Here is an 18712-nt window from a genome sequence, read left to right on the forward strand (position 1 = left end):
CTGGAATGTTGCACCCGAGTACCAGGGAAGGAAAACTGAGACATATTTGAACACGTCTCCCGATCACATGGTTGATCATACTTGGGTTCCACATGCATGTTTTAGCTGAAGGAAGAATACCTTAAACCTGGAGAGTTGAGACCCGTGGAATGGGTACCATGCAATATGACTTCAAAGGGTCTTCATTTGCTCACCGAACCTCTCCAATCCTATCACTGCTGCGTTTATGCCCCTGTACACATGCTTGATTCTCTTTCGGAGACATAGCAATCCATAGGTTTTAAGATACTTACTAGTCAGGTACATTCTTAGGCGTTTAATATGCGGTGTTGAGTCCATTTCGTTGAGCAAGGAGTAGCTCTTGTCTATTCCATATTTGACTTAAGGAACTTTATCTGTGCTCATTTCAATCTCTGGTTTATGCAGCACCCCAACTCACCTTTACCCTTAAGCAAGCATAAGTTGGTTTTCTAAATTTGAGACCCTGTTCTGTTCTGTAATTCAGTTCCTGTGTAGCCAAGTTTACATTCCGTGTATTACTGATATCTTATGATGTTTCTTTTTCTGTGTGACTTACTTCAGTTAGAATCATCATACCTGAATCCACTCATTGTGCTGCTAAGGGCCTGATGACACAGATTTCATTGCTGAGTGATATTGCTTTTTAAGTAAATACCACAACTTCTTTCCATTTTTCACTTTCTGCGATGTTGAACTTGTACTGTAAACGAGGTTCTTGTAAACAGAGCCGTTCCAAACTTGGGGTGGCTGTGTCTTTTTGATTTTAATTTCCCTAAGCTATAGGCCCCTAAGTGGAAGTGCCCTAGGCTCTGTTGCTTTGTTTTTTAGATGTTTCAGGAAACACCATACACTTCTCCCGAGTGGTTGTTGGCAATTTACATCCCGCCCATCAGCATAACAAGGCTCCCAGTTCTCCATGGCCTGTCCTGCCTTTCTGGATTTTACACTTTTTTCAGATGGCCCTTTTGACCGGGGGGAAGTGAGACTTCATTGTAGTGCAGATTTCCTTTGCAAGCTTGCTTGGTTGGCCAAAAAGGGCGTATGCGTTTTTTCCTGAATATATTCAGGAAAAAACGCATACGCCCTTTTTGGCCAAGTGCATCATTGTGGACGTTCTGCCTCTTTTCCTATGCTTTCAATGCAATTCCAGTCTACCTCCTGAAATCGGTTTCCTGCAATTCTGCCCCGCTTTCAAGTCCTCTTGGCAGCCTTACTTCAGTCTATTTTTGGACGATAGCTGTCATTTATAACTCTGCAGGTTTGTGAATTACAGTGCCCCTGAGCTCCTTTCTTCAACTTGCTTTCTTGTGACCTGGCCGCAACACCGCAGGATGGCTTCAGGCCCTAATCTGGTTCCGGCACGGCACGCTGAGCCTTTGGTTATTTCCTCTTCCTGGTGGGAAATGAGAGTTAAATTTGCCCGTGCCAACACCTCCAGCTAGTCTCTCATTGGTTCTCGCTATTCCTGTTCATCTTCCGCAGAAATTGCAAAACTGGGCCAAACAGGAGGTTAAAGGCGCTGACTCTCCAAGTGGGGAGAGTGTTAGTAAAGCGTCTGGAATGTTGCACCCGAGTACCAGGGGAGGAAAACTGAGACATATTTGAACACGTCTCCCGTTCACATGGTTGATCATTCTTGGGTTCCACATGCATGTTTTAGCTGAAGGAAGAATACCTTAAACCTGGAGAGTTAAGACCCGTGGAATGGGTACCATGCAATATGACTTCAAAGGGTCTTCATTTGCTCACCGAACCTCTCCAATCCTATCACTGCTGCGTTTATGCCCCTGTACACATGCTTGATTCTCTTTCGGAGACATAGCAATCCATAGGTTTTAAGATACTTACTAGTCAGGTACATTCTTAGGCGTTTAATATGCGGTGTTGAGTCCATTTCGTTGAGCAAGGAGTAGCTCTTGTCTATTCTATATTTGGCTTAAGGAACTTTATCTGTGCTCATTTCAATCTCTGGTTTTATGCAGCACCCCAACTCACCTTTCCCCTTAAGCAAGCATAAGTTGTTTTTCTAAATTTGAGTCCCTGTTCTGTTCTGTAATTCAGTTCCTGTGTAGCCAAGTTTACATTCCGTGTATTACTGATATCTTATGATGTTTCTTTTTCTGTGTGACTTATTTCAGTTAGAATCATCATACCTGAATCCACTCATTGTGCTGCTAAGGGCCTGATGACATAGATTTCATTGCTGAGTGATATTGCTTTGTAAGTAAATACCACAACTTCTTTATCCATTTTTCACTTTCTGCGATGTTGAACTTGTACTGTAAACGAGGTTCTTGTAAACAGAGGCGTCCCAAACTTTGGGGTGGCTGTGTCTTTTTGATTTTAATTTCCCTAAGCTATAGGACCATAAGTGGAAGTGCCCTAGGTTCTGTTGCTTTGTTTTTTAGATGTTTCAGGAAACACCATACACTTCTCCCAAGTGGTTGTTGGCAATTTACATCCCACCCATCAGCATAACAAGGCTCCCAGTTCTCCATGGCCTGTCCTGCCTTTCTGGATTTTACACTTTTTTCAGATGGCCCTTTTGACCGGGGGGAAGTGAGACTTCATTGTAGTGCAGATTTCCTTTGCAAGCTTGCTTGGTTGGCCAAAAAGGGCGTATGCGTTTTTTCCTGAATATATTCAGGAAAAAACGCATACGCCCTTTTTGGCCAAGTGCATCATTGTGGACGTTCTGCCTCTTTTCCTATGCTTTCAATGCAATTCCAGTCTACCTCCTGAAATCGGTTTCCTGCAATTCTGCCCCACTTTCAAGTCCTCTTGGCAGCCTTACTTCAGTCTATTTTTGGACGATAGCTGTCATTTATAACTCTGCAGGTTTGTGAATTACAGTGCCCCTGAGCTCCTTTCTTCAACTCGCTTTCTTTTGAGCTGGCCGCAACACCGCATGATGGCTTCAGGCCCTAATCTGGTTCCGGCACGGCACGCTGAGCCTTTGGTTAATTCCTCTTCCTGGTGGGAAATGAGAGTTAAATTTGCCCGTCCAGACACCTCCAGCTAGTCTCTCATTGGTTCTCGCTATTCCTGTTCATCTTCCGCAGAAATTGCAAACTGGGCCAAACAGGAGTTTAAAGGGACTGACTCTCCAAGTCGGGAGAGTGTTAGTAAAGCGTCTGGAATGTTGCACCCGAGTACCAGGGAAGGAAAACTGAGACATATTTGAACACGTCTCCCGATCACATGGTTGATCATACTTGGGTTCCACATGCATGTTTTAGCTGAAGGAAGAATACCTTAAACCTGGAGAGTTGAGACCCGTGGAATGGGTACCATGCAATATGACTTCAAAGGGTCTTCATTTGCTCACCGAACCTCTCCAATCCTATCACTGCTGCGTTTATGCCCCTGTACACATGCTTGATTCTCTTTCGGAGACATAGCAATCCATAGGTTTTAAGATACTTACTAGTCAGGTACATTCTTAGGCGTTTAATATGCGGTGTTGAGTCCATTTCGTTGAGCAAGGAGTAGCTCTTGTCTATTCCATATTTGACTTAAGGAACTTTATCTGTGCTCATTTCAATCTCTGGTTTATGCAGCACCCCAACTCACCTTTACCCTTAAGCAAGCATAAGTTGGTTTTCTAAATTTGAGACCCTGTTCTGTTCTGTAATTCAGTTCCTGTGTAGCCAAGTTTACATTCCGTGTATTACTGATATCTTATGATGTTTCTTTTTCTGTGTGACTTACTTCAGTTAGAATCATCATACCTGAATCCACTCATTGTGCTGCTAAGGACCTGATGACACAGATTTCATTGCTGAGTGATATTGCTTTTTAAGTAAATACCACAAGTTCTTTCCATTTTTCACTTTCTGCGATGTTGAACTTGTACTGTAAACGAGGTTCTTGTAAACAGAGCCGTTCCAAACTTGGGGTGGCTGTGTCTTTTTGATTTTAATTTCCCTAAGCTATAGGCCCCTAAGTGGAAGTGCCCTAGGCTCTGTTGCTTTGTTTTTTAGATGTTTCAGGAAACACCATACACTTCTCCCGAGTGGTTGTTGGCAATTTACATCCCGCCCATCAGCATAACAAGGCTCCCAGTTCTCCATGGCCTGTCCTGCCTTTCTGGATTTTACACTTTTTTCAGATGGCCCTTTTGACCGGGGGGAAGTGAGACTTCATTGTAGTGCAGATTTCCTTTGCAAGCTTGCTTGGTTGGCCAAAAAGGGCGTATGCGTTTTTTCCTGAATATATTCAGGAAAAAACGCATACGCACTTTTTGGCCAAGTGCATCATTGTGGACGTTCTGCCTCTTTTCCTATGCTTTCAATGCAATTCCAGTCTACCTCCTGAAATCGGTTTCCTGCAATTCTGCCCCGCTTTCAAGTCCTCTTGGCAGCCTTACTTCAGTCTATTTTTGGACGATAGCTGTCATTTATAACTCTGCAGGTTTGTGAATTACAGTGCCCCTGAGCTCCTTTCTTCAACTCGCTTTCTTGTGACCTGGCCGCAACACCGCAGGATGGCTTCAGGCCCTAATCTGGTTCCGGCACGGCACGCTGAGCCTTTGGTTATTTCCTCTTCCTGGTGGGAAATGAGAGTTAAATTTGCCCGTGCCAACACCTCCAGCTAGTCTCTCATTGGTTCTCGCTATTCCTGTTCATCTTCCGCAGAAATTGCAAAACTGGGCCAAACAGGAGGTTAAAGGCGCTGACTCTCCAAGTGGGGAGAGTGTTAGTAAAGCGTCTGGAATGTTGCACCCGAGTACCAGGGGAGGAAAACTGAGACATATTTGAACACGTCTCCCGTTCACATGGTTGATCATTCTTGGGTTCCACATGCATGTTTTAGCTGAAGGAAGAATACCTTAAACCTGGAGAGTTAAGACCCGTGGAATGGGTACCATGCAATATGACTTCAAAGGGTCTTCATTTGCTCACCGAACCTCTCCAATCCTATCACTGCTGCGTTTATGCCCCTGTACACATGCTTGATTCTCTTTCGGAGACATAGCAATCCATAGGTTTTAAGATACTTACTAGTCAGGTACATTCTTAGGCGTTTAATATGCGGTGTTGAGTCCATTTCGTTGAGCAAGGAGTAGCTCTTGTCTATTCCATATTTGGCTTAAGGAACTTTATCTGTGCTCATTTCAATCTCTGGTTTTATGCAGCACCCCAACTCACCTTTCCCCTTAAGCAAGCATAAGTTGGTTTTCCAAATTTGATACCCTGTTCTGTTCTGTAATTCAGTTCCTGTGTAGCCAAGTTTCCATTCCGTGTATTACTGATATCTTATGATGTTTCTTTTTCTGTGTGACTTATTTCAGTTAGAATCATCATACCTGAATCCACTCATTGTGCTGCTAAGGGCCTGATGACATAGATTTCATTGCTGAGTGATATTGCTTTGTAAGTAAATACCACAACTTCTTTATCCATTTTTCACTTTCTGCGATGTTGAACTTGTACTGTAAACGAGGTTCTTGTAAACAGAGGCGTCCCAAACTTTGGGGTGGCTGTGTCTTTTTGATTTTAATTTCCCTAAGCTATAAGACCATAAGTGGCAGTGCCCTAGGCTCTGTTGCTTTGTTTTTTAGATGTTTCAGGAAACACCATACACTTCTCCCGAGTGTCTGTTGGCAATTTACATCCCGCCCTTCAGCATAACAAGGCTCCCAGTTCTCCATGGCCTGTCCTGCCTTTCTGGATTTTACACTTTTTTCAGATGGCCCTTTTGACCGGGGGGAAGTGAGACTTCATTGTAGTGCAGATTTCCTTTGCAAGCTTGCTTGGTTGGCCAAAAAGGGCGTATGCGTTTTTTCCTGAATATATTCAGGAAAAAACGCATACGCCCTTTTTGGCCAAGTGCATCATTGTGGACGTTCTGCCTCTTTTCCTATGCTTTCAATGCAATTCCAGTCTACCTCCTGAAATCGGTTTCCTGTAATTCTGCCCCACTTTCAAGTCCTCTTGGCAGCCTTACTTCAGTCTATTTTTGGACGATAGCTGTCATTTATAACTCTGCAGGTTTGTGAATTACAGTGCCCCTGAGCTCCTTTCTTCAACTCGCTTTCTTTTGAGCTGGCCGCAACACCGCAGGATGGCTTCAGGCCCTAATCTGGTTCCGGCACGGCACGCTGAGCCTTTGGTTATTTCCTCTTCCTGGTGGGAAATGAGAGTTAAATTTGCCCGTCCAGACACCTCCAGCTAGTCTCTCATTGGTTCTCGCTATTCCTGTTCATCTTCCGCAGAAATTGCAAACTGGGCCAAACAGGAGGTTAAAGGCGCTGACTCTCCAAGTGGGGAGAGTGTTAGTAAAGCGTCTGGAATGTTGCACCCGAGTACCAGGGGAGGAAAACTGAGACATATTTGAACACGTCTCCCGTTCACATGGTTGATCATACTTGGGTTCCACATGCATGTTTTAGCTGAAGGAAGAATACCTTAAACCTGGAGAGTTGAGACCCGTGGAATGGGTACCATGCAATATGACTTCAAAGGGTCTTCATTTGCTCACCGAACCTCTCCAATCCTATCACTGCTGCGTTTATGCCCCTGTACACATGCTTGATTCTCTTTTGGAGACATAGCAATCCATAGGTTTTACGATACTTACTAGTCAGGTACATTCTTAGGCGTTTAATATGCGGTGTTGAGTCCATTTCGTTGAGCAAGGAGTAGCTCTTGTCTATTCCATATTTGGCTTAAGGAACTTTATCTGTGCTCATTTCAATCTCTGGTTTTATGCAGCACCCCAACTCACCTTTACCCTTAAGTAAGAATAAGTTGGTTTTCTAAATTTGAGACCCTGTTCTGTTCTGTAATTCAGTTCCTGTGTAGCCAAGTTTACATTCCGTGTATTACTGATATCTTATGATGTTTCTTTTTCTGTGTGACTTATTTCAGTTAGAATCATCATACCTGAATCCACTCATTGTGCTGCTAAGGGCCTGATGACACAGATTTCATTGCTGAGTGATATTGCTTTGTAAGTAAATACCACAACTTCTTTATCCATTTTTCACTTTCTGCGATGTTGAACTTGTACTGTAAACGAGGTTCTTGTAAACAGAGCCGTTCCAAACTTTGGGGTGGCTGTGTCTTTCTGATTTTAATTTCCCTAAGCTATAGGACCATAAGTGGAAGTGCCCTAGGTTCTGTTGCTTTGTTTTTTAGATGTTTCAGGAAACACCATACAATTCTCCCGAGTGGTTGTTGGCAATTTACATCCCGCCCATCAGCATAACAAGGCTCCCAGTTCTCCATGGCCTGTCCTGCCTTTCTGGATTTTACACTTTTTTCAGATGGCCCTTTTGACCGGGGGGAAGTGAGACTTCATTGTAGTGCAGATTTCCTTTGCAAGCTTGCTTGGTTGGCCCAAAAGGGCGTATGCGTTTTTTATTCCTGTTCATCTTCCGCAGAAATTGCAAACTGGGCCAAACAGTAGGTTAAAGGCGCTGACTCTCCAAGTGAGGAGAGTGTTAGTAAAGCGTCTGGAATGTTGCACCCGAGTACCAGGGGAGGAAAACTGAGACATATTTGAACACGTCTCCCGTTCACATGATTGATCATACTTGGGTTCCACATGCATGTTTTAGCTGAAGGAAGAATACCTTAAACCTGGAGAGTTGAGACCCGTGGAATGGGTACCATGCAATATGACTTCAAAGGGTCTTCATTTGCTCACCGAACCTCTCCAATCCTATCACTGCTGCGTTTATGCCCCTGTACACATGCTTGATTCTCTTTCGGAGACATAGCAATCCATAGGTTTTAAGATACTTACTAGTCAGGTACATTCTTAGGCGTTTAATATGCGGTGTTGAGTCCATTTCGTTGAGCAAGGAGTAGCTCTTGTCTATTCCATATTTGACTTAAGGAACTTTATCTGTGCTCATTTCAATCTCTGGTTTTATGCAGCACCCCAACTCACCTTTACCCTTAAGCAAGCATAAGTTGGTTTTCTAAATTTGAGACCCTGTTCTGTTCTGTAATTCAGTTCCTGTGTAGCCAAGTTTACATTCCGTGTATTACTGATATCTTATGATGTTTCTTTTTCTGTGTGACTTATTTCAGTTAGAATCATCATACCTGAATCCACTCATTGTGCTGCTAAGGGCCTGATGACATAGATTTCATTGCTGAGTGATATTGCTTTGTAAGTAAATACCACAACTTCTTTATCCATTTTTCACTTTCTGCGATGTTGAACTTGTACTGTAAACGAGGTTCTTGTAAACAGAGGCGTCCCAAACTTTGGGGTGGCTGTGTCTTTTTGATTTTAATTTCCCTAAGCTATAAGACCATAAGTGGCAGTGCCCTAGGCTCTGTTGCTTTGTTTTTTAGATGTTTCAGGAAACACCATACACTTCTCCCGAGTGTCTGTTGGCAATTTACATCCCACCCATCAGCATAACAAGGCTCCCAGTTCTCCATGGCCTGTCCTGCCTTTCTGGATTTTACACTTTTTTCAGATGGCCCTTTTGACCGGGGGGAAGTGAGACTTCATTGTAGTGCAGATTTCCTTTGCAAGCTTGCTTGGTTGGCCAAAAAGTGCGTATGCGTTTTTTCCTGAATATATTCAGGAAAAAACGCATACGCCCTTTTTGGCCAAGTGCATCATTGTGGACGTTCTGCCTCTTTTCCTATGCTTTCAATGCAATTCCAGTCTACCTCCTGAAATCGGTTTCCTGCAATTCTGCCCCGCTTTGAAGGCCTCTTGGCAGCCTTACTTCAGTCTATTTTTGGACGATAGCTGTCATTTATAACTCTGCAGGTTTGTGAATTACAGTGCCCCTGAGCTCCTTTCTTCAACTCGCTTTCTTGTGACCTGGCCGCAACACCGCAGGATGGCTTCAGGCCCTAATCTGGTTCCGGTACGGCACGCTGAGCCTTTGGTTATTTCCTCTTCCTGGTGGGAAATGAGAGTTAAATTTGCCCGTCCAGACACCTCCAGCTAGCCTCTCATTTGTTCTCGCTATTCCTGTTCATCTTCCGCAGAAATTGCAAACTGGGCCAAACAGGAGGTTAAAGGCGCTGACTCTCCAAGTGGGGAGAGTGTTAGTAAAGCGTCTGGAATGTTGCACCCGAGTACCAGGGGAGGAAAACTGAGACATATTTGAACACGTCTCCCGTTCACATGGTTGATCATACTTGGGTTCCACATGCATGTTTTAGCTGAAGGAAGAATACCTTAAACCTGGAGAGTTGAGACCCGTGGAATGGGTACCATGCAATATGACTTCAAAGGGTCTTCATTTGCTCACCGAACCTCTCCAATCCTATCACTGCTGCGTTTATGCCCCTGTACACATGCTTGATTCTCTTTCGGAGACATAGCAATCCATAGGTTTTACGATACTTACTAGTCAGGTACATTCTTAGGCGTTTAATATGCGGTGTTGAGTCCATTTCGTTGAGCAAGGAGTAGCTCTTGTCTATTCCATATTTGGCTTAAGGAACTTTATCTGTGCTCATTTCAGTCTCTGGTTTTATGCTGCACCCCAACTCACCTTTACCCTTAAGCAAGAATAAGTTGGTTTTCTAAATTTGAGACCCTGTTCTGTTCTGTAATTCAGTTCCTGTGTAGCCAAGTTTACATTCCGTGTATTACTGATATCTTATGATGTTTCTTTTTCTGTGTGACTTATTTCAGTTAGAATCATCATACCTGAATCCACGCATTGTGCTGCTAAGGGCCTGATGACACAGATTTCATTGCTGAGTGATATTGCTTTGTAAGTAAATACCACAACTTCTTTATCCATTTTTCACTTTCTGCGATGTTGAACTTGTACGGTAAAAGAGGTTCTTGTAAACAGAGCCGTTCCAAACTTCGGGGTGGCTGTGTCTTTTTGATTTTAATTTCCCTAAGCTATAGGACCATAAGTGGAAGTGCCCTAGGTTCTGTTGCTTTGTTTTTTAGATGTTTCAGGAAACACCATACACTTCTCCCGAGTGGTTGTTGGCAATTTACATCCCGCCCATCAGCATAACAAGGCTCCCAGTTCTCCATGGCCTGTCCTGCCTTTCTGGATTTTACACTTTTTTCAGATGGCCCTTTTGACCGGGGGGAAGTGAGACTTCATTGTAGTGCAGATTTCCTTTGCAAGCTTGCTTGGTTGGCCAAAAAGGGCGTATGCGTTTTTTCCTGAATATATTCAGGAAAAAACGCATACGCCCTTTTTGGCCAAGTGCATCATTGTGGACGTTCTGCCTCTTTTCCTATGCTTTCAATGCAATTCCAGTCTACCTCCTGAAATCGGTTTCCTGCAATTCTGCCCCGCTTTCAAGTCCTCTTGGCAGCCTTACTTCAGTCTATTTTTGGACGATAGCTGTCATTTATAACTCTGCAGGTTTGTGAATTACAGTGCCCCTGAGCTCCTTTCTTCAACTCGCTTTCTTTTGAGCTGGCCGCAACACCGCAGGATGGCTTCAGGCCCTAATCTGGTTCCGGTACGGCACGCTGAGCATTTGGTTATTTCCTCTTCCTGGTGGGAAATGAGAGTTAAATTTGCCCGTCCAGACACCTCCAGCTAGCCTCTCATTGGTTCTCACTATTCCTGTTCATCTTCCGCAGAAATTGCAAACTGGGCCAAACAGGAGGTTAAAGGGACTGACTCTCCAAGTGGGGAGAGTGTTAGTAAAGCGTCTGGAATGTTGCACCCGAGTACCAGGGGAGGAAAACTGAGACATATTTGAACACGTCTCCCGTTCACATGGTTGATCATACTTGGGTTCCACATGCATGTTTTAGCTGAAGGAAGAATACCTTAAACCTGGAGAGTTGAGACCCGTGGAATGGGTACCATGCAATATGACTTCAAAGGGTCTTCATTTGCTCACCGAACCTCTCCAATCCTATCACTGCTGCGTTTATGCCCCTGTACACATGCTTGATTCTCTTTTGGAGACATAGCAATCCATAGGTTTTACGATACTTACTAGTCAGGTACATTCTTAGGCGTTTAATATGCGGTGTTGAGTCCATTTCGTTGAGCAAGGAGTAGCTCTTGTCTATTCCATATTTGACTTAAGGAACTTTATCTGTGCTCATTTCAATCTCTGGTTTTATGCAGCACCCCAACTCACCTTTACCCTTAAGCAAGCATAAGTTGGTTTTCTAAATTTGAGACCCTGTTCTGTTCTGTAATTCAGTTCCTGTGTAGCCAAGTTTACATTCCGTGTATTACTGATATCTTATGATGTTTCTTTTTCTGTGTGACTTATTTCAGTTAGAATCATCATACCTGAATCCACTCATTGTGATGCTAAGGGCCTGATGACATAGATTTCATTGCTGAGTGATATTGCTTTGTAAGTAAATACCACAACTTCTTTATCCATTTTTCACTTTCTGCGATGTTGAACTTGTACTGTAAACGAGGTTCTTGTAAACAGAGGCGTCCCAAACTTTGGGGTGGCTGTGTCTTTTTGATTTTAATTTCCCTAAGCTATAAGACCATAAGTGGCTTTGCCCTAGGCTCTGTTGCTTTGTTTTTTAGATGTTTCAGGAAACACCATACACTTCTCCTGAGTGTCTGTTGGCAATTTACATCCCGCCCATCAGGATAACAAGGCTCCCAGTTCTCCATGGCCTGTCCTGCCTTTCTGGATTTTACACTTTTTTCAGATGGCCCTTTTGACTGGGGGGAAGTGAGACTTCATTGTAGTGCAGATTTCCTTTGCAAGCTTGCTTGGTTGGCCAAAAAGGGCGTATGCGTTTTTTCCTGAATATATTCAGGAAAAAACGCATACGCCCTTTTTGGCCAAGTGCATCATTGTGGACGTTCTGCCTCTTTTCCTATGCTTTCAATGCAATTCCAGTCTACCTCCTGAAATCGGTTTCCTGCAATTCTGCCCCGCTTTCAAGTCCTCTTGGCAGCCTTACTTCAGTCTATTTTTGGACGATAGCTGTCGTTTATAACTCTGCAGGTTTGTGAATTACAGTGCCCCTGAGCTCCTTTCTTCAACTCGCTTTCTTGTGACCTGGCCGCAACACCGCAGGATGGCTTCAGGCCCTAATCTGGTTCCGGCACGCCATGCTGAGCCTTTGGTTAATTCCTCTTCCTGGTGGGAAATGAGAGTTAAATTTGCCCGTCCAGACACCTCCAGCTAGCCTCTCATTTGTTCTCGCTATTCCTGTTCATCTTCCGCAGAAATTGCAAACTGGGCCAAACAGGAGGTTAAAGGCGCTGACTCTCCAAGTGGGGAGAGTGTTAGTAAAGCGTCTGGAATGTTGCACCCGAGTACCAGGGGAGGAAAACTGAGACATATTTGAACACGTCTCCCGATCACATGGTTGATCATACTCTAGGTTCCACATGCATGTTTTAGCTGAAGGAAGAATACCTTAAACCTGGGTAGTTGAAACCCGTGGAATGGGTACCATGCAATATGACTTCAAAGGGTCTTCATTTGCTCACCGAACCTCTCCAATCCTATCACTGCTGCGTTTATGCCCCTGTACACACGCTTGATTCTCTTTCGGAGACATAGCAATCCATAGGTTTTAAGATACTTACTAGTCAGGTACATTCTTAGGCGTTTAATATGCGGTGTTGAGTCCATTTCGTTGAGCAAGGAGTAGCTCTTGTCTATTCCATATTTGACTTAAGGAACTTTATCTGTGCTCATTTCAATCTCTGGTTTTATGCAGCACCCCAACTCACCTTTACCCTTAAGCAAGCATAAGTTGGTTTTCTAAATTTGAGACCCTGTTCTGTTCTGTAATTCAGTTCCTGTGTAGCCAAGTTTACATTCCGTGTATTACTGATATCTTATGATGTTTCTTTTTCTGTGTGACTTATTTCAGTTAGAATCATCATACCTGAATCCACTCATTGTGCTGCTAAGGGCCTGATGACATAGATTTCATTGCTGAGTGATATTGCTTTGTAAGTAAATACCACAACTTCTTTATCCATTTTTCACTTTCTGCGATGTTGAACTTGTACTGTAAACGAGGTTCTTGTAAACAGAGGCGTCCCAAACTTTGGGGTGGCTGTGTCTTTTTGATTTTAATTTCCCTAAGCTATAAGACCATAAGTGGCAGTGCCCTAGGCTCTGTTGCTTTGTTTTTTAGATGTTTCAGGAAACACCATACACTTCTCCCGAGTGTCTGTTGGCAATTTACATCCCACCCATCAGCATAACAAGGCTCCCAGTTCTCCATGGCCTGTCCTGCCTTTCTGGATTTTACACTTTTTTCAGATGGCCCTTTTGACCGGGGGGAAGTGAGACTTCATTGTAGTGCAGATTTCCTTTGCAAGCTTGCTTGGTTGGCCAAAAAGTGCGTATGCGTTTTTTCCTGAATATATTCAGGAAAAAACGCATACGCCCTTTTTGGCCAAGTGCATCATTGTGGACGTTCTGCCTCTTTTCCTATGCTTTCAATGCAATTCCAGTCTACCTCCTGAAATCGGTTTCCTGCAATTCTGCCCCGCTTTCAAGTCCTCTTGGCAGCCTTACTTCAGTCTATTTTTGGACGATAGCTGTCATTTATAACTCTGCAGGTTTGTGAATTACAGTGCCCCTGAGCTCCTTTCTTCAACTCGCTTTCTTGTGACCTGGCCGCAACACCGCAGGATGGCTTCAGGCCCTAATCTGGTTCCGGTACGGCACGCTGAGCCTTTGGTTATTTCCTCTTCCTGGTGGGAAATGAGAGTTAAATTTGCCCGTCCAGACACCTCCAGCTAGCCTCTCATTTGTTCTCGCTATTCCTGTTCATCTTCCGCAGAAATTGCAAACTGGGCCAAACAGGAGGTTAAAGGCGCTGACTCTCCAAGTGGGGAGAGTGTTAGTAAAGCGTCTGGAATGTTGCACCCGAGTACCAGGGGAGGAAAACTGAGACATATTTGAACACGTCTCCCGTTCACATGGTTGATCATACTTGGGTTCCACATGCATGTTTTAGCTGAAGGAAGAATACCTTAAACCTGGAGAGTTGAGACCCGTGGAATGGGTACCATGCAATATGACTTCAAAGGGTCTTCATTTGCTCACCGAACCTCTCCAATCCTATCACTGCTGCGTTTATGCCCCTGTACACATGCTTGATTCTCTTTCGGAGACATAGCAATCCATAGGTTTTACGATACTTACTAGTCAGGTACATTCTTAGGCGTTTAATATGCGGTGTTGAGTCCATTTCGTTGAGCAAGGAGTAGCTCTTGTCTATTCCATATTTGGCTTAAGGAACTTTATCTGTGCTCATTTCAGTCTCTGGTTTTATGCTGCACCCCAACTCACCTTTACCCTTAAGCAAGAATAAGTTGGTTTTCTAAATTTGAGACCCTGTTCTGTTCTGTAATTCAGTTCCTGTGTAGCCAAGTTTACATTCCGTGTATTACTGATATCTTATGATGTTTCTTTTTCTGTGTGACTTATTTCAGTTAGAATCATCATACCTGAATCCACGCATTGTGCTGCTAAGGGCCTGATGACACAGATTTCATTGCTGAGTGATATTGCTTTGTAAGTAAATACCACAACTTCTTTATCCATTTTTCACTTTCTGCGATGTTGAACTTGTACGGTAAAAGAGGTTCTTGTAAACAGAGCCGTTCCAAACTTCGGGGTGGCTGTGTCTTTTTGATTTTAATTTCCCTAAGCTATAGGACCATAAGTGGAAGTGCCCTAGGTTCTGTTGCTTTGTTTTTTAGATGTTTCAGGAAACACCATACACTTCTCCCGAGTGGTTGTTGGCAATTTACATCCCGCCCATCAGCATAACAAGGCTCCCAGTTCTCCATGGCCTGTCCTGCCTTTCTGGATTTTACACTTTTTTCAGATGGCCCTTTTGACCGGGGGGAAGTGAGACTTCATTGTAGTGCAGATTTCCTTTGCAAGCTTGCTTGGTTGGCCAAAAAGGGCGTATGCGTTTTTTCCTGAATATATTCAGGAAAAAACGCATACGCCCTTTTTGGCCAAGTGCATCATTGTGGACGTTCTGCCTCTTTTCCTATGCTTTCAATGCAATTCCAGTCTACCTCCTGAAATCGGTTTCCTGCAATTCTGCCCCGCTTTCAAGTCCTCTTGGCAGCCTTACTTCAGTCTATTTTTGGACGATAGCTGTCATTTATAACTCTGCAGGTTTGTGAATTACAGTGCCCCTGAGCTCCTTTCTTCAACTCGCTTTCTTTTGAGCTGGCCGCAACACCGCAGGATGGCTTCAGGCCCTAATCTGGTTCCGGTACGGCACGCTGAGCATTTGGTTATTTCCTCTTCCTGGTGGGAAATGAGAGTTAAATTTGCCCGTCCAGACACCTCCAGCTAGCCTCTCATTGGTTCTCACTATTCCTGTTCATCTTCCGCAGAAATTGCAAACTGGGCCAAACAGGAGGTTAAAGGGACTGACTCTCCAAGTGGGGAGAGTGTTAGTAAAGCGTCTGGAATGTTGCACCCGAGTACCAGGGGAGGAAAACTGAGACATATTTGAACACGTCTCCCGTTCACATGGTTGATCATACTTGGGTTCCACATGCATGTTTTAGCTGAAGGAAGAATACCTTAAACCTGGAGAGTTGAGACCCGTGGAATGGGTACCATGCAATATGACTTCAAAGGGTCTTCATTTGCTCACCGAACCTCTCCAATCCTATCACTGCTGCGTTTATGCCCCTGTACACATGCTTGATTCTCTTTTGGAGACATAGCAATCCATAGGTTTTACGATACTTACTAGTCAGGTACATTCTTAGGCGTTTAATATGCGGTGTTGAGTCCATTTCGTTGAGCAAGGAGTAGCTCTTGTCTATTCCATATTTGACTTAAGGAACTTTATCTGTGCTCATTTCAATCTCTGGTTTTATGCAGCACCCCAACTCACCTTTACCCTTAAGCAAGCATAAGTTGGTTTTCTAAATTTGAGACCCTGTTCTGTTCTGTAATTCAGTTCCTGTGTAGCCAAGTTTACATTCCGTGTATTACTGATATCTTATGATGTTTCTTTTTCTGTGTGACTTATTTCAGTTAGAATCATCATACCTGAATCCACTCATTGTGATGCTAAGGGCCTGATGACATAGATTTCATTGCTGAGTGATATTGCTTTGTAAGTAAATACCACAACTTCTTTATCCATTTTTCACTTTCTGCGATGTTGAACTTGTACTGTAAACGAGGTTCTTGTAAACAGAGGCGTCCCAAACTTTGGGGTGGCTGTGTCTTTTTGATTTTAATTTCCCTAAGCTATAAGACCATAAGTGGCTTTGCCCTAGGCTCTGTTGCTTTGTTTTTTAGATGTTTCAGGAAACACCATACACTTCTCCTGAGTGTCTGTTGGCAATTTACATCCCGCCCATCAGGATAACAAGGCTCCCAGTTCTCCATGGCCTGTCCTGCCTTTCTGGATTTTACACTTTTTTCAGATGGCCCTTTTGACTGGGGGGAAGTGAGACTTCATTGTAGTGCAGATTTCCTTTGCAAGCTTGCTTGGTTGGCCAAAAAGGGCGTATGCGTTTTTTCCTGAATATATTCAGGAAAAAACGCATACGCCCTTTTTGGCCAAGTGCATCATTGTGGACGTTCTGCCTCTTTTCCTATGCTTTCAATGCAATTCCAGTCTACCTCCTGAAATCGGTTTCCTGCAATTCTGCCCCGCTTTCAAGTCCTCTTGGCAGCCTTACTTCAGTCTATTTTTGGACGATAGCTGTCGTTTATAACTCTGCAGGTTTGTGAATTACAGTGCCCCTGAGCTCCTTTCTTCAACTCGCTTTCTTGTGACCTGGCCGCAACACCGCAGGATGGCTTCAGGCCCTAATCTGGTTCCGGCACGCCATGCTGAGCCTTTGGTTAATTCCTCTTCCTGGTGGGAAATGAGAGTTAAATTTGCCCGTCCAGACACCTCCAGCTAGCCTCTCATTTGTTCTCGCTATTCCTGTTCATCTTCCGCAGAAATTGCAAACTGGGCCAAACAGGAGGTTAAAGGCGCTGACTCTCCAAGTGGGGAGAGTGTTAGTAAAGCGTCTGGAATGTTGCACCCGAGTACCAGGGGAGGAAAACTGAGACATATTTGAACACGTCTCCCGATCACATGGTTGATCATACTCTAGGTTCCACATGCATGTTTTAGCTGAAGGAAGAATACCTTAAACCTGGGTAGTTGAAACCCGTGGAATGGGTACCATGCAATATGACTTCAAAGGGTCTTCATTTGCTCACCGAACCTCTCCAATCCTATCACTGCTGCGTTTATGCCCCTGTACACACGCTTGATTCTCTTTCGGAGACATAGCAATCCATAGGTTTTAAGATACTTACTAGTCAGGTACATTCTTAGGCGTTTAATATGCGGTGTTGAGTCCATTTCGTTGAGCAAGGAGTAGCTCTTGTCTATTCCATATTTGACTTAAGGAACTTTATCTGTGCTCATTTCAATCTCTGGTTTTATGCAGCACCCCAACTCACCTTTACCCTTAAGCAAGCATAAGTTGGTTTTCTAAATTTGAGACCCTGTTCTGTTCTGTAATTCAGTTCCTGTGTAGCCAAGTTTACATTCCGTGTATTACTGATATCTTATGATGTTTCTTTTTCTGTGTGACTTATTTCAGTTAGAATCATCATACCTGAATCCACTCATTGTGCTGCTAAGGGCCTGATGACATAGATTTCATTGCTGAGTGATATTGCTTTGTAAGTAAATACCACAACTTCTTTATCCATTTTTCACTTTCTGCGATGTTGAACTTGTACTGTAAACGAGGTTCTTGTAAACAGAGGCGTCCCAAACTTTGGGGTGGCTGTGTCTTTTTGATTTTAATTTCCCTAAGCTATAAGACCATAAGTGGCAGTGCCCTAGGCTCTGTTGCTTTGTTTTTTAGATGTTTCAGGAAACACCATACACTTCTCCCGAGTGTCTGTTGGCAATTTACATCCCACCCATCAGCATAACAAGGCTCCCAGTTCTCCATGGCCTGTCCTGCCTTTCTGGATTTTACACTTTTTTCAGATGGCCCTTTTGACCGGGGGGAAGTGAGACTTCATTGTAGTGCAGATTTCCTTTGCAAGCTTGCTTGGTTGGCCAAAAAGTGCGTATGCGTTTTTTCCTGAATATATTCAGGAAAAAACGCATACGCCCTTTTTGGCCAAGTGCATCATTGTGGACGTTCTGCCTCTTTTCCTATGCTTTCAATGCAATTCCAGTCTACCTCCTGAAATCGGTTTCCTGCAATTCTGCCCCGCTTTGAAGGCCTCTTGGCAGCCTTACTTCAGTCTATTTTTGGACGATAGCTGTCATTTATAACTCTGCAGGTTTGTGAATTACAGTGCCCCTGAGCTCCTTTCTTCAACTCGCTTTCTTGTGACCTGGCCGCAACACCGCAGGATGGCTTCAGGCCCTAATCTGGTTCCGGTACGGCACGCTGAGCCTTTGGTTATTTCCTCTTCCTGGTGGGAAATGAGAGTTAAATTTGCCCGTCCAGACACCTCCAGCTAGCCTCTCATTTGTTCTCGCTATTCCTGTTCATCTTCCGCAGAAATTGCAAACTGGGCCAAACAGGAGGTTAAAGGCGCTGACTCTCCAAGTGGGGAGAGTGTTAGTAAAGCGTCTGGAATGTTGCACCCGAGTACCAGGGGAGGAAAACTGAGACATATTTGAACACGTCTCCCGTTCACATGGTTGATCATACTTGGGTTCCACATGCATGTTTTAGCTGAAGGAAGAATACCTTAAACCTGGAGAGTTGAGACCCGTGGAATGGGTACCATGCAATATGACTTCAAAG

General features: G+C 43.9%; 1 long non-coding RNA gene across 11 annotated transcripts in view; it reads left to right on the plus strand.

Annotated features, from left to right (window-relative positions):
* LOC307188336 overlaps nt 1-18712 on the plus strand; it is a 1520920-nt gene that overhangs the window by 865713 nt on the left and 636495 nt on the right. For 10 of the 11 annotated variants that reach the window (XR_013828902.1, XR_013828903.1, XR_013828904.1 and 7 more), the window contains one exon: nt 587-668. This is a non-coding gene — a long non-coding RNA (uncharacterized lncRNA). Of the gene's footprint in view, nt 1-586; nt 669-3741; nt 3824-18712 lie in introns of all 11 variants that reach the window. The other variant, XR_013828909.1, reaches the window with a different exon arrangement.

Source organism: Stenella coeruleoalba (genome assembly GCF_951394435.1).
Source record: "Stenella coeruleoalba genome assembly, chromosome: 6".
Taxonomy (NCBI): Eukaryota; Metazoa; Chordata; class Mammalia; order Artiodactyla; family Delphinidae; genus Stenella; species Stenella coeruleoalba.